This window comes from Lactuca serriola, chromosome 7 (assembly GCF_051521515.1).
Source record: "Lactuca serriola cultivar US96UC23 chromosome 7, Lser_US96UC23_V15, whole genome shotgun sequence".
Lineage (NCBI taxonomy): Eukaryota > Viridiplantae > Streptophyta > Magnoliopsida > Asterales > Asteraceae > Lactuca > Lactuca serriola.
The window spans coordinates 115,680,082-115,693,266 of record NC_136414.1 but is presented as its reverse complement, the minus strand read 5'-3'; positions in this window follow the sequence as shown (position 1 = coordinate 115,693,266).

Below are 13,185 nucleotides of genomic sequence, written 5' to 3'. Positions count from 1 at the left end.
ACACCGCAATAAGTTTGATGTCAAAGCCGACGAGGGAATCTTTCTGGGTTACTCACTCACATCCAAGGCGTACAGGGTCCTAAACAAACGTTCAAGAAGGATTGAAGAGACATACTATGTGACCTTTGACGATAGCTATGTCAAGAAGCTACAGGCCATAGAAGACACTGCCGGGGAAATCTTTCCTCAAACTGGCAAAGTCACAGTCTCGATCGCCAATTTATACGAGAAATTTATGGAACTCTTTGACGAACCGGAAAAAGCTTCTCTCTCAGAAGCAGGTGCAGCTGACAACAAAGTTGATCATATGAAGCAGATTGTCGAAGATGCTGCAAGAAGAATGCATGAAGGAGAATTTCCCACTGATGAATCTCCATCCATCAATGCTTCAGTCGAGGGAGAGCCAAGTTCTCATGTCGAGGGGGAGCCAAGCTCACAAGTCCAGGGGGAGCCAAACTCTACATCTTCAACCGAAGGTCCTTCACCAACCAAAGGTGCCTCTCCAACCGAAGATGCCCCTCCAAACGAAGGTGCTTCAACGTCTGAAAGTCCAGCACCACAAGAAACCCCTGAACCTCATGTTTCTCAAGACTCATCAATTGAGGGGGAGCATGATGATGTGACGCTTGATTACGATAGCCAATCTGAGCCATAAGAGATGATCAACACTGAACTAGATCCAACCTTCGATCCGAATTACCCTCCTCTTACCAAATGGACCAGAGATCATCCTATCTCTCAAGTAGTTGGTGATGTATCTGAAAAAGTTCTAACCCGATCTCAACTGAAGGCAAAACAGACATCCTTATTTTCAAAGGTTGAGTTTTGTATGTTTAACTCATTCGTATCAAAAGTTGAACCGAAGACAGTGAACACTGCCCTCGATCACTATGATTGGGTTCAAGCAATGCAAGACGAACTGAACGAGTTTGAAAGGAATAAAGTCTGGCGCCTCATTCCAACTCCTCCAGATGCTTCGGTTGTTGGTCTCAAATGGGTTTTTAGGAACAAAATGGACAAGGAAGGTAATGTCATAGGGAACAAGGCTCGTCTGGTGGTCAAGGGATACTGTCAGGAGGAAGGAATAGATTACGAAGAGACGTTCGCTCCAGTAGCTAGGCTAGAATCTGTTAGAATATTTCTGGCCTATGCTGCTCACAAAAACTTTGAGGTTTTCCAAATGGACGTCAAGTGTGCATTTCTCAATGGAGAACTCGAAGAAACTGTGTATGTGGAGCAGCCTCCTGGGTTCGTGAACGAAAAGTATCCAAATCATTGTTATATTCTGGATAAAGCTTTGTACGGCCTAAAACAAGCTCCGAGAGCCTGGTATGAAACGCTTACAAAATTTTTAAACATGTCTAAATTCAAACAAGGTTCGGTTGACCCAACCTTCTTTCGCAAAAAGGAAGGTAACCACCTTATGATAGTTCAAATTTATGTCGATGACATCATCTTTGGCTCCACGAATCCCAGCTTAACAGCTGAATTCAGAAAGTTGATGGAGACTAAGTTTGAAATGAGCTCAATGGGTCCTATTAATTTTTTCCTTGGTTTAAATATAAGACAGGGACCCGAAGGCATCTTTATCAATCAGGAAGCTTACACTAAGACTCTCCTAGCGAAGTTTGGAATGATGGGCGACTCAAAAGTCAAAGTCCCAATGGCATTCGGCACCAAGCTTACCCCTTCACTAGACAAACCGGCTATCGATATCACGCTCTATCGTCAAATGATAGGCTCACTGATGTATTTAACTGCTAGCAGGCCTGATATCATGTTTTCTGTGTGTTATTGTGCTCGATTTCAGGCTAACCCACGCGAACCTCACATGCTGGCAGTAAAGAACATCCTACGCTATCTCAAGCGAACCACCTCCTTAGGTCTATGGTATCCATCCAATTCAGGCTTCTTCGTTCAAGCCTACTCTGATGCTGACCTTGGAGGATGTGGACTCGACCGTAAAAGCACAACTGGTGGCTGTCAATTTCTTGATGGGAAGTTGGTCAGCTGGCAATCCAAGAAACAAACGTGTGTGTCGCTGTCTACTGCCGAAGCGGAATACATTGCCGCTGCATCCTGCACATCCCAAGTGATTTGGATCCAGAGTCAACTTCGAGACTATGGACTCAATATGAAGAAGATCCCACTATTGTGACTCTGAAAGTGCAATTAGGATCTGTCATAACCCAGTGCAACATTCTAAAACCAAACACATAGCACTAAGGTATCACTTGATCAAAGATCATGTGGAAGATGGAAATGTCGAAGTTCACTTCGTAAGAACCACTGATCAATTGGCTGACGTCTTTACCAAAGCTCTTCCTGAAGCATCATTCAATAAAATATTGCAAGGGCTAGGTATGATGGAATCAGAGTCAGTACCTCACACTACCTCTCAAACTCAAACGTAAGAAGCGAACCCAACCGAACGTTCGGGTTCGGTTCAACCATCTGACTCGCTCATTGCTTCAAAGGTAGTTTTTCTGAGTTGTATATTTTCTTTGTACAAAATTTGTTTTTCTTTGTGTAAAAAGTTTTTCCAAATTGCATATCTAAACTCCTTGGTTTCTTAAAATTTTCCAAAACCGAAACCTCCAGAAGGTTCGGGTTCGGTTTTTCAAAATTTTGTGGAACCGAAACCAACCGAAGGGTCGGGTTCGGTTTTTCAAAATTTTCTAGAACCGAAACCAACCGAACGCTCGGGTTCGGTTTTTCAACTTTTTCCCAACCAAAACCAACCGAACGTTCGGGTTCGGTTTTTCATTTTTTCCAAAGTTTTTTTAGGTCTTATTTTTATTTTAAGTCTTAATTTTTATTATTATTTTTTATTTTTTATTTATTATTTTTTTTATTTTTATTATAAATTTCAAAAACTCCATAAACCCCACTATTCCCCCAACCTCATTCCCTATACCTCCACCCATATTCACCACATCAACCGAAACACCACCAGTTACCGAAACCCCTCCTGTAACCAAACCACCACAAACTCAAACACATACAACCGACCCTACCCATACACAACCACCACCCGAAACTAACCCCCCACCCACTCAACCTGAACCAACCAAACCCATAACACCCCCAACTTCACCACCACCTCAATCTCCAGAAGACGCCTCCGATGGTGACGATCAGTACCTTGGTGGTGATCACATGAACTTCAATTCGGTCTACTATAGTCCGTTTCAAGTTCAGAGTGATGAGGAGGATGATGCTCCTGTAACAAAGAAGCATCTTCGCGAGCTTAACGAGAAGGTTGATCAACTTCTCGCCTCCTCTTCCAACCAGCAGTCATCTTTGTCTGAAGCTGCCCTTCAGAAGATCGTTGACGCCTTCTCCAGGGCTCAACATGATTCTGTGGCCTCAACAACTGCTGCTATCGACGCCTCCACCCGAGCCTGTGAGGCAGCGACCGAAAAAGTCGATAAACTATTCAATGACGCTTCTGTCCTGCTGCAGTCCTTGCAGGAGAGCGCCGAAGCCACTAAGACAACTCTGGAACCAGTTGTTCAACAATTGGCCAAGTTTTTCTCGACGGAGCTGTCTTCGTTCGCTACTCTCAGACAACATCTTAGCGACGACAACTCGGCACTTCGTGCCTCCATCGATGCCCGCCTGGCAAAGCTACAAGAGGATCTTGCGGCAGAAAATTCTCTGATGGACGTCTTGGCAAGCAAGACTACCGCCCTTAAGGTCAAGAGCACGCAGCTTTCCAACTCCCAGCAACAATTGGAAGCTCTTCGATCCGAGAGGGAGGTCATAAAGACGTGTGTTTCGGATGTCCACGCAGCTCTATCAAACATCCTGGAAGCACACGACCCCATCCTTAACCACTCAGTGAGGCGTACCCTCGCTGAAAAACTCTCTCCGGCCATGGACCTTTTAAGCAAAATTGAAGGCCTACCGAGTTTTGTGTCCATTCCGAAACAAGGGGGAGATGAGAAGAAAGGATCGAAACCACCTCCTTCCTCCAAAGCTACTCACACAACCGAACCACCCCCAACTGGTCATGCCTCGGGTTCGGGTGTGAAGAACAAGGGCAAAAACATAGCTGAGGGAGGAGATGAAGATGAAGATGAAGACAAGGAGACCATTGCGGACATGTTAAAAAGAAAGAACAGTCGCAATGCTGAAGACGATGCCAGTCGTGTGGCGCGTGAGGCTGAAGAAGCCGAACGAAAGCAAAAAGAAGCCCACGATCTCCTTGAGAGCCGAAAGTTGCTCTTCCCTGCCTGGACCAGGGATCGTATGATAAAAGAGGCCATAGAGACTCCAAGCATACTATGGCTCGAGCCGGTGATATCATTCAACTGCAACAACTCTATCGATTCGCAGTTTGATATGCCGCTGACTCGAAAGGCGTTCATCTTCCACGCCTTCTCTAACATTTTTGAAGTCCCGCATCCGAACGATGAGCTTGACAGGGAGCTCATTGACTTCTACCTGGAGGCCGCTCGCCCTCAATACCTTACATGGAGCGCCCAGAAGATTGTTAATGTTCGGGTGCTGAAGCCTTATGCCGTGGGGAGATTCACAAACGTTAAGTTCAAGCTTATTCGTGGATCTGCAAGAACTGCTCACATTATCACCCTGGCGGATCTGCCGAATCTGAATCCTCATGACTGGATAGTCTTGTACAATATCCTGCTGACAGATGAATCTGAATATGGTCCCATCATAGACCATGTCAAAAGGATGTTGGCTTGCTACATCATGGAGGTTGCCCTAATGGATCAGGAGGTCGCCACAGTTTTTAAGAAGAAACCGAAAGTAGCACCTGTGGGATCGGCCAGTGATCTAAATCAAATGCAAATGGACAAGATAGATCTGAGGCGAAACTTAGTGATGTTCACTAGAGCCAAAGGACAGAAATGTCTCTTCGCTTTAGCTGACAAGCACCTTTACACCACAGCTTGCTTGGAACACGTCTTATCAATCATCAAGCGGTGTAAGGAGAATTCGGCTGATGACATCAAGTACTTCAATGATATGATCAATTGGTACATTCGGTTTAGACAGACCATCCTTTCCATAACCAAGTGTCTGTTTAACACCGTGAAGAAGAAGGTACCAACTTCAGCTGCCGGCCCAAGTCACAAGTGAAGGTCTCACTCCAAATTGACGCAAAGGGGGAGATTGTTGGGCTGAAGATAGTTTTGATGTTGCGTCTTTTGGGCTCGTTAGTTTAGCCTTGTATTCTCCGGTTTGGGCCTGTCCAACCGTGAGCCTTTTATGTATTGTATATAAGTTAAATGCTTGCATGCATATTAGGTTAAGATTGCTGAGATTATCGATATAGCGATTCATCCAGAGTACAACATTTTTCTTTAATCGTTCTTGTAATCTTCTAATCCTCTACAGTTGATGTTCTTAATCGAGCTCTTCTGAGGATTTTATTTAATCATTCGACACGTTTGATTCAAGCTGTTTTGTTCTTATTATTGCGTTCTTGTTGTTTTATATTCATATACTTGTTCAAGATCTAATCGATCTTCATAGATTAAAAGTTGTTTTAATCCCATCAGGTAGAAAATATTTTTATTCCTGATATGGGACTGTAACATGATGAAACTTGAAATGCTCAAATTTCACAAAACCAGGAGCATCCACTCTCCTGATATCTCCTTAAACATTAACCCTAATGTATACAAACTGGTTCAGAAAAGTATGAAAATCACTGAAACTGGACTAGCTTCTATTGAATAGATAATGTTCGTACAAATGGAAATTTCGGGTTGTCACAATTTCCCTTGGGTAGCAAGGGCATCCTTCCATTCATCATTCATAGATCAGAAACACTAGTAACTATTATAGGAATAGTTAGGAGATTCTATTTACTCTCTCTAGTACAGAGAATTCCAAAAGAGTCAGTTCATTCGTTAGTCTATATCAATATTCAAGTACTTACAATAGAATTCAAAATACGAGATGCATCTTCAAGACACGGATCTCCCCGTCGTCAAGTTGGTAACCAGAGTCTCCTGGAGGGAGATCTGGCATTATGTGTATAGATCTATATGGGATTGTCACTCCCACACCCTGACTTCTAGCTACAGTCCCCGGCCTACCAAGCCAAGGGGTGACAAATGTCACATTCATTCTGACGCTTGCAGGGCGCCAAGTACTCTATTGTCGATCAGTATGGTTACGAGTATCTCTATGTTTACCTTATAATTCATGGCCTTAAGGTAACATGGTATTTCAAAACAACCCACTTAGGATTACCGGATGTTTTAGACTTTGTTAGCTGTGTCGTTCATTCGATACTGTCTGGAGTCTGTATTTCCTTGTTTTAGACTTTGCTAGCTGTGTCGTTCATTCTATACTATCTGGATTCTCTTTTTCCTTTTGTTAGACTGAACCAGGCATATCATTCATTTGATACTCTCCTGGAGTCTATGATTTCTTTTTCCTTAGTCAGCAGTATTACTGCTGAGGCATATGTTATATTTCCCCTAGTATTTTTACTAGTGATATTCTCATATTTTCTTTAAAGTTAATACCGTATTTTGGTAATGATAGTATTTTGGGGAAAATTACTCCTTAAAACATAAGTCTGTCGGGTCTTGGTAGAAGACTGCTTTTATTTCGAAAATATATGATTTTCTGGAAAGGACGCTAATACACCGTAGATTCTAAAGTACTATCTTTCATAAAGTTATTTTGAATAAAAATGCGTACTTATACAAACGACACTAAATACTTATAGACTCACCAACATTATAAAAATGTTGATACTCGCTTTCAAAATAACTTGTATTCTCAGGTCAGCAATAGACAGGTACATCCCGGGAGGTCTTGGGAAGACAACCTAGAACCAAGTTGCATCCTGTTATGTTCTGTATTTACTTTGATGTTGCGATGGCATGTAACCTCTGTAAAATTATTACTATTAACGCAATGGTTGTTGTACTTTGATTACTATACTGCATAAGTTGTGATACTTGACTTGACGTCATCCACCCCAGAACGTTTCCGCCGTTCCGGTTTTGGGGTGTGACAGGTTCCCTCGTTGGCACATATCAAGCTTTGGGGTTCTAAAGCATTCGTTAGATGAGAGACTCACGACAAGCTTGAACCTCAAAGTGAGCGATGTATTTTCATCGGCTACCCAGAGAAGTCCTTTGGATACTTGTTCTACAGACCTAGTGGGAACGTGATATTCGTAGCAGGAAGGGAAGTTTTCCGTGAGAGGGAACTCATATACAAAGAGGACAATGGCAGTATAATTTATCTTGAAGAAATTCAAGAGTCAAGCGATAAAGGAACCACTAACACTAGCGTTCAACCCGAGGAAAAAATTCATGCTGAACCAATTGATGTCTTGTTACCTCTTAGGCATTCCACTCGAGTTAGAATGGCACTGGAGTTTTATGGTTTTCATATTACTACGGATGGTGATAAGTTTATCATTGATAGTACACTGGTAAATTTGGATGAGCCTTCTAGCTACAAGGAAGCCATGGTTGGCCCTGAGTCTGCTAAATGGAAAGAGGTAATGGACAGCAAGATCCAGTCCATGTATGACAATCAAGTTTGGAACTTGGTTGACAATGTACCAGGTCGCAAGATAGTTGGGTGCAAATGGATCTTCAAAAAGAAGACCGATATGGATGGAAAGGTGCACACATTCAAGGAATGACTGGTTGCGAATGGCTTTACTCAAACCCTGGGGGTTGACTATGATGAGACCTTCTCACCAGTGGCCAAGATCAAATCTATTAGGGTCATGTTAGTCATAGTTGTGTTTCATGATTATCAAATCTGGCAGATGGATGTCAAAACCACTTTCCTTAATGGGAAGTTGGCTGAAGATGTTTACATGTGTCATCCATAGGGTTTTGTGGATACTAAATACCCCAATAGAGTGTGTAAGCTTGAGAAATCAATCTGTGGATTGAAGCAAGCTTCTCGCAGATGGAATATTTGCTTTGATGAGAAGGTCAAAGACTTTGGCGCCTCTTAGAGTAAGGATGAGTCCTATATATATGTCAAAGCTAGTGAGAGTATAGTTAGCTTTCTAGTACTGTATGTTGATGACATACTACTCAAAGGAAACGACATTACAACCTTGTAGGAAGTTAAGTCCTGGCTTGGAAAGTTTTTCGCTATGAAAGACCTAGGAGAGGTTGCATATATTCTAGGAATAAGGATTTTGAGAAATAGGAGTAGAAGGTTGATTAGACTTGGTCAAACTACTTACTTCGATCAAGTGTTAAAGCGTTTAAACATGGAGAACTCCAAGAAGGGAGAGTTATCTATCCAGAGCAACACCGAGTTGAGTAAGACACAGAGTCCGAGTACCGATGCGAGGTAGCAAAAATGAGTCGAGTTCCATATGCTTCCATCGTTGGCTCGATGATGTATGCTATGACATGTACTCGACCTGATGTGGCTTTTTTTAGCATTGTTTGCCGATATCAAGGGAACCTAGGTAAAGCTCACTGGATAGCAGTCAAGAACATTCTTAAGTATATGCGATGGACTAAGGACTGGGTCCTTGTTCTTGATGGCAGTGATGACTTCAGATTTACTGGTTATAGTAACGCCATTTTTCAGACAGATCGAGACAACTTCCGTTCTCAGTCTGGTTGGGTATTTACACTCAATGGAGGAGCAGACTTGGAAAAGTTCCAAGTAGGAGACCGTGGCTAATTCAACATGTGAGTCAAAGTATATAGCCACTAGCAAAGCGTCAACAGAGGCTATATGGTTGAAGAACTTAACTTGGGACCTTGGAGTTGTGGAAACCATAAATGAGCTTATGAAGATTCTATGCAATAATGAAGGAGTGGTTGCCTTGACCAAGGAGCCAAGGGATCATGGAAGATCTAGACATATCGACAGAGAATACCACTTCATCATACATCAGGTAGAAGAAGGACTCCTTGTCGTCAAGAGGGTATCATCAGAAGAGAATCCTATAGATCCCTTCACAAAGGGTCTGAGTAGGATTAAGCACATTCAACATACGAGGAGCATTGGTTTAAAGGATGATATTGCTTTAGTTATTAGATAGGTATTTTAGAAACTGGTAATAGATAAATGTAATTGACATTTGATGCTTAAGTATAGAGATTTATTTATGAGTATTGTTTACTATCTTTTGTCAATTTTTTAGTTTATGTTTCAAATTTGCATGTTATACTTCTAGAATAATTGGATTGTTCAAATTATCCATAATCGATCATACTTTGGAGGTAAGTAGTGAATTAAGACTGTCATGAATTGGCTTGTAGATTCTCTATACATCCAGGAGCTAGAAAAATGTATAGGGACTTGAGACTGAGTTACTGGTGGCCCAGCATGAAGCGAGAGATAGCCTGGTTTGTGGAGTGGTGCTTGACCTGCTGGAAGGTCAAGGCCGAACATCAGCGACCGTATGGTAAGGTTCATCCGTTACCCATTCCTATGTGAAAGTAGGACGAGATCACCATGGACTTCATCATGAAGTTACCAAGGACAGTGAAGGGTGTGGATGCCATATGGGTGATTGTGGACCGGTTGACGAAGAGTGCCCACTTTATTCCAATCTCTGAGAGCATCTCTGCAGAAAAATTGGCGGATATTTGTGTACGAGAGGTGGTGGCTAGACACAGGGTGCCAGTGTCAGTAGTCTCTGACATAGATGTTTGATTTAAATCTAGATTCTGGAAGAAGTTCCATGAGGAACTGGGTATTCAGTTACATTTCAGCACAACGTACCACCCCCAGATAGATGGCCAAAGTGAGAGGACGATCCAGACACTTGAGTATATGCTTCGGGCATGCATGTTGGATTTTGGAGGGAGTTGGGACATATAACTTCCACTAGAAGAGTTTTCTTATAACAATAGTTATCATGCTAGTATCGACCGACCACTGTTCAAAATATTGTATGGACAGAGGTGTAGGACCCCTGTTTTCCAGGGGTGAGGTAGGGCACCGGGTCATAGGGAGCATCGTAGTGGTACTCAAGACTACTGAGTTGATTCAGCAAGTGCGTGACAGGCTACGAGTCGCATAGAGCCATCAGAAAAGCTTTGCTGACTGGCGTCGATCGAATCTTGAGTTCCAGGTGGGGGACTTTATGTTACTAAAGGTGTCGCCATGGAATGGAGTCATCAGGTTTCAGAAGAGAGGCAAGTTAGGACCGCGATATATTGGCCCGTTCAGGATTTTGGCCCGATTTGGCAAGGTAGCTTACTGCTTGGATCTGTCAGACGACCTTAGCCAGATACACAAAGCCTTCCATGTGTCACAGCTTTGGAAGTGTGTTACCGACGAGGCCATGGTCGTTTCTCTGGATGACATTGATGGGTTTTGAGCATTCTAACACTCCTATGGTGTACATGCAACCCTAGAATCCTTGGATCTATGTTTGACTAAGATACATGCAAATAATTACTTTTCAAAGGTTCTCATCCTAACTAGCATGGCATGGGGAACTTGAATCAAATAAAGCTAGTAGAATTACTTACCTTGTAGTTGTAGTTGATTGCTTGGAGTTTTAGAGCCTAGCACCAATAGTGTGGATACCTCAAATGGAAATCACAAATCACCACAAACTTTGGAACTTAGAGAGAATAGTAATCACCTTCCTGAAATCGGCCCTCTCACTTTACTCACCACAACTAGTGTCATTTCAAGAACCAAAACCTCCTTTATATAGTGTGGTGGATTAGGGTTACATCCATGTAAACCCTAATACCCATGTCTTTTCATTTCCATGAGGTCCATGGGTTAAAGCTCTAGGAAGTATCCATGGGCTTTCCATGCAAGCCTAGCCCATTCCAAATAAGCATTTACCCACACTATATAAATACAAGAGCCCATATTTAATTAGTAATACTTTTGATCTCTAAATTAATTCTAGATTAATTACAGATCAATAATAATTAAATAATATGATTTTATATTAATATATTAGAACTTATAATATATTAATAAATCATAACTTATACTATTCTCCAAAGATTATCCATAAATTGTTCGGGTGAAGTGCAACCCAAATGGACTATGCCAGGTCGGGTCAAGTACATACCAAATATAGTTATGGACTTAGACACTATATCCAACAGTCTCCCACTTGGATAAGTTTAATAATTATAGTTGCAAGTATGACATCAGGAACCGATCAGCAATCATAGCTCTCTAAACTTTGTTGAACTAGAACGTGCCATTTTAGATAAGTGATCATATAATTCTCTGTTCTAGATATCAGTCGGACAAATACATGGAACATGGTCTTGCTTATTGTCCAGCATTTGTTTCCCGATTTCCGATTTGTTTGACATAGAACTTAACTGAACACATCAATTTAGTTCTGACCGGGCCCGATGCATAGGTCAAAACAAAATCATTGAGGGGCCCGGATATCACTACTAATCCAAAAAGGAACAGATAAACTTCGACTCATATGTTTGCTCTACTACTTGTTGAATTACAAACAAAGGTACGTTTTATAACATCGAGTTACCAATGCGTTTTCGTACAATCAGTGCATAACCAACTGATAGGAAACAAATCATATCTCTAGGTTTGAAGACTTATATGATATTACCATATCACGATCACTCGAGATAAATTCCATGAAGTGATACCAGTGAGCGTGGGTTGAATCCAATACAAAGAACTTATGAGCACTCATGACTGTTGTAGCCCCTCTTTGTCTAACATCTTAGACCTCTACAAGCCAACCCATGACACTCTTGATTCATATCTACTTCCAACATATGACCGACTGTGGAGAGTTTGAATAATATGATATAAACCATAAAATAATTATTCTGGAAGTCAAAACATGCAAAAAGAAATAATAGTAAACGATTGACAAGTGATAGCAACACTTTACTCATAAATAACAGCTTTTATTTATCATCAAATGTCAATTACATTTTACAAATTTCAAGATTATCTAACTACTAAAACTAATATCATCCTTCAGCCCTATGCTCCGAGCATGCTGGAGATGCTTAGCCCGATTCATTCCCTTCTTGAGGGGATCTGCTGGGTTCTCATCCGATGATACCCTCTTTGCCACAAGGATTCCTTCTTCTATTCGATGTCTGATGAAGTGATATTTTATGTCAATGTGTCTGGATCTCCCATGATCTCTTGGTTCCTTGGCTAAGGCAACCGCACTATTGCTGTCACAGAAAATCTCCATTGGCTCCTTTATAGATGGTACAACTCCAAGGTCTCCGATGAAGTTCTTTAGCCATATAGCCTTCTTTGCTGCCTCGCTTGCTGCTATATACTCTGATTCACAAGTGGAATCAGCCACTGTCTCCTGCTTGGAACTTTTCCAAGTAATTGCCCCTCCGTTTAGGGTAAAGACCCAGCCCGACTGAGAGTGGAAATCATCCCTGTCAGTCTGGAAGCTAGCATCACTGTACCCTACAACTCTCAAGTAATCACTCCCACCGAGGGTAAGGACCTAGTCCTTAGTCCTCCGTAGGTACTTGAGGATATTCTTTACCGCAGTTCAGTGTGCCTTGCCAGGGGTTCTCCAGATACCTACTAACCATGCTCAAAGCAAAGGCTACATCAGGTCGAGTACATGTCATAGCATACATGATCGATCCTACAGCTGAGGCATAAGGTATTCGACTCATTTATGCTATCTCAGCTTCAATACTCGGACTCTGAGTTTTACTCAGTCTGGCATTACACTGGATAGGTAACTCACCTTTCTTGGAGTTATGCATGTTGAACCTTTTCAACACTTTGTCCACATAGGTGCTTTAACTAAGTCCAATTAGTCTTTTACTCATGTTTCTCAAAATCCTTATCCCTAGGATATAGGCAGCTTCACCAAGGTCCTTCATAAAGAAACACTTCCCAAGCCAGGACTTTACTTCCTGTAGGGTTGGGATGTCATTTCCTATGAGTAGTATGTCATCCACATACAGTACCAAAAAGCTTACTATACTCCGACTAGCCTTGATATAGACACATGATTCATCTTCACTCCTTGAAAAGCCAAATTCTTTGACTTTCTCATCAAACCTAAGATTCCATCTGCGAGGTGCCTGTTTCAATCCATAAATGGATTTCTCGAGCTTACACACTCTATTGGGGTACTCTGTACTGACAAAACCCTCTGGCTGAACCATGTAAACATCTTCAGCCAACTTTCCATTAAGGAAAGCGGTTTTAACATCCATTTTCCATATTTCATAGTCATGAAATGCATTA